Genomic DNA, 3,784 nt, shown 5'->3' on the forward strand with positions numbered 1-3,784 from the left:
GTAAAATGGGCATTAACTGTGAGCCTCACGTGGGAAAACCTGATTACCCTGTATCTACCCCAGCGCTTAGAACAGTGCTCTGCACATAGTAAGTGCTTAACAAATACCAACATTATCATTATTATTATTAAATAGCTTCCCTCCAAAGTCCACTGAGCATCCTCTGGATACCCAGCCCTTGCCCGAGCCAATGAGAGATGGGAAGAGCTTTGGTCTGAAGTATTCTCTGCCCTCAAAGTATCATCGTTCTAGCGGGAAACATGCACATATACCACGATATCAAAAGAGCGAGTAGGGTTGGGACCTCGGTAACTCAAAATAATAATGGGCTGAGCTAAAGATTTTGTACCTACTCCAGTGGTTAGTACAGTGCTTGACAGAAAATAAGTAACTTTCCCAAAGACACACAGAAGGTAAGTGGCGAACCCAGGAGAAGAATCCAGTTCTCCTGACTCCCAATCCCATACTCCTTCTACGAGGCCATATTTTTTCCAATTACAATATTTGGGTTTCTGTCCAGCACTTAGTATGTGCCGAGCACTGTACTAAGCACCAGACTAATAATAAGTGCTTACTATGTGCAGAGCACTGTTCTAAGTGCTGGGGTTGATACAGGGTAATTAGGTTGTCCCACGTGAGGCTCATAATCTTCATCCCCATTTTACAGATGAGGTAACTGAGGCACAGAGAAGTTAAGTGAATTGCCCACAGTCACACAGCTGACATGTGGCAGAGCCGGGATTCAAACCCATGTCCTCTGACTCCCAAGCCCGGGCACTTTCCACTGAGCCACGCTGCTTCAAGACTAGATACAAGATCATCAGGTTGGACACCGTTTCTGTCCCACATGGGTTCAAAGTCTAACAGGGAGAGAGAACAGACATTTATTCCCCATTTTACCGATGAGGATATCGAGGCACAGAGAGGTGAAGTGGCATGCACAAGATCACGCGGCAGCCATGTGGCAAAGCTGGGGTTAGAACTCTGGTCCCCTGATGTCCGGGGCCAGGCTCACTTCACTAGGCCATGCGGCTTCTGCATCAACAACACAAATGTATGTGAGCTTTTGTTCATAGGAGAGAGGGGAGGGATAGGACAACTGGCCTATAATTTGCCTCCCCCCACCACTCCCTGAGAGTCGAGGCAGCTGCCTTCAGCATATGTTTGCTGAATCCCACACTGCCCAGGCCCGGACCCCAGAGAGATTGGAATGAAGCAAGGAAGATTGAGTTTCCTGGATTTCTATTAGATTCCCTGCCTGATTTCCATCTGGCTTTCTCCCAGGCCCTGGATACATACGGAGTACTGTTCTCTCTCTGTGGGAGTAATGGGGGAAACGGTGGGTTGGTTCGCTTGCTGGCTGGAGCTTTGCTCCTGCCAGCTGACCTGGTGGGAGGGAGCTGGCTCCTGGGCTGAGCTGGCACCAGAGTCTACCTCCTTGGCAGCACCCAGTGCCATTTGTAGGGTGATGATGGGGCAGAATGGCTGGGGACATTATAGCCCACCCCCGCACACCCCACCATGAACCTCAGAGTCTGCGGCAGGAAAGGTGGGTAGGACCGGGACTCCCAGAGCCCTGTGCCAGCATGGGGAAAGGAAAATCGTCTGTTACTGCACTGCCAAACCTCTAAGAATTATAATAATAATTCTGGAATTTGTTAAGCCACCTTTCAGGGTCGCAACTAGAGAGTTTCCAGTACTCTACCAGTCTCGGCTGCAGGAGGGAGAGTCAAGCAGAGGCCTGTCCGTTCCATTCCTAGCTTGGCCAGTGGCTAGCGAGTGGAAGGCAATCTGCTACACGTCAAAACTCCCCTGTGCTGGGCAGCAGCGGCATGGGAGAGAACCGAGGGCAGAGACTCAGGTTTACTGCGTGGAATGAGGCAATAGTAAACCAATTTCGTATTTTTACCAGGAAACCTCTATGGGTATACTACCAGAATGATTGCAGATGGAGGGCGGGTGTTTTGGGAGAGATTTGTCCATGGTGTCGCTATGGGTCGGACACGACTCGACAGCATAAGACGACAACAACAATTTGTAAGCGGTTACTGAGTGCCAGGCACTGTACTAGTAAATGCTTAACAAATACCAGAATTATTATTATTATTACTAAACCCTGGGGGTGGATACAAGCAAATCAGGTTGGGCACAGTCCCTGTCCCACCTGGGGCTCACACTCCCAATTGCCCATTTTAAAGCACAGTGATAAGGGGTAAAGTTATCACTTGTTCTGGGAATCAAACTGAGATGGGAGATGAGGAGGAGGAGGGTTACGGTTAGTTAAGAAAAGCGGAGTTTGGGGGAAACAGGAAGAGTGGAGGTGGGTGAAATCGACAGGGGTAGAAGGAGAGAGATGGATAGACAGAAATAGAGTCTGAAAGAGAATAATAATACCTGTGGTATTTTTAAGCTCTTACACTTAGCCGATAGAGCATGGGCCTGGGAGTCAGAAGGAGCTGGGTTCTACTCCCAGCTCTGCCACATGTCAGCTGTGTGACCTTGGGCAAGTCACTTCATTTCTCTGTGCCTCAGTTATCTCATCTGTAAACTGGGGACTAAGAGTGTGAACCAAATATGAGATAGGGACTGTGTCCAATCTGATTAACTTGTATCTATCCTAGCACTTAGAACAGTCTTGTCTTATGCTGTCGAGTCATGTCTGACCCATAGCAACACCAGGGACACATCTCTCCTAGGATGCCCCGCTCTACATCTGCAATTGTTCTGGTAGTGCATCCATAGTTTTTATGGTAAAAATCCAGAAGTAGTTTAACGTTGCCACCTTCCTTCCACGCAGTAAACTCGAGTCTATGCCCTTGACTCTCTCCCATGCCGCTACTGCCTAGCATGGGTGAGCTTTGACTTGTAGCAGATTACCTTCCACTCGCTAGCCACCGGCCAAGCTAAGAATGGAATGGACAGGCCTCTGCTTGACTCTTCCTCCTGTAGCTGAGACTGGTAGAATACTGGAAACTCTCCAGGTGCAACCCTGAGAGGGGAATTTAGAACAGTACATAAAAATAATGATAGTGATAATAATAATGGTATTTATTAAGTGCTTGCTATGTGCCAGACACTGTACTAAGAGCTGGGGTGGATACAAGCAAATTGGGTTGGGCACAGTCCCTGTCCCACATGGGGCTTCTCGTCTCAATCCCCATTTTACAGATGAGGTAACTGAAGCTCAGAGAAGTGAAGTGACTTACCCAAGGTCACACAGCAGACAATTGGCAGAGCTGGGATTAGAACCATTCATTCATTCAATAGTATTTATTGAGCACTTACTATGTGCAGAGCACTGTACTAAGCGCTTGGAATGAACAAGTCGGCAACAGATAGAGACAGTCCCTGCCGTTTGACGGGCTTACGGTCTAATCGGGGGAGACGGACAGACGAGAACAATGGCGATAAATAGAGTCGAGGGGAAGAACATCTCGTAAAAACAATGGCAACTAAATAGAATCAAGGCGATGTACATTTCATTAACAAAATAAATAGGGTAATAAATATATACAGTTGAGCAGACGAGTTCAGTGCTGAGGGGATGGGAAGGGAGAGGAGGAGGAGCAGAGGGAGATGGGGGGAAAAGAGGGTTAAGCTGCAGAGAGGTGAAGGGGGTGGTGGTAGAGGGAGTAGAGGGAGAAGAGGAGCTCAGTCTGGGAAGGCCTCTTGGAGGAGGTGAGTTTTAAGTAGGGTTTTGAAGAGGGGAAGAGAATCAGTTTGGCGGAGGTGAGGAGGGAGGGCGTTCCGGGACCGCGGGAGGACGTGGCCCGGGGGTCGACGG

General features: G+C 48.7%; 2 non-coding genes across 2 annotated transcripts; one reads left to right on the plus strand and one right to left on the minus strand.

The window, feature by feature from the left end:
- The first annotated feature begins 1,664 nt into the window (after window positions 1-1,664).
- LOC114816993 lies at window positions 1,665-1,802 on the plus strand. The gene has a single exon (XR_003764822.1). It is a non-coding gene; the product is annotated as a small nucleolar RNA SNORA7 (small nucleolar RNA).
- A 1,059-nt stretch (window positions 1,803-2,861) lies between these two features.
- On the minus strand, window positions 2,862-2,999 carry LOC114816876. The gene has a single exon (XR_003764680.1). It is a non-coding gene; the product is annotated as a small nucleolar RNA SNORA7 (small nucleolar RNA).
- Window positions 3,000-3,784: the final 785 nt, after the last annotated feature.

Source organism: Ornithorhynchus anatinus, chromosome 1, assembly GCF_004115215.2.
Source record: "Ornithorhynchus anatinus isolate Pmale09 chromosome 1, mOrnAna1.pri.v4, whole genome shotgun sequence".
NCBI classification, from domain to species: Eukaryota; Metazoa; Chordata; class Mammalia; order Monotremata; family Ornithorhynchidae; genus Ornithorhynchus; species Ornithorhynchus anatinus.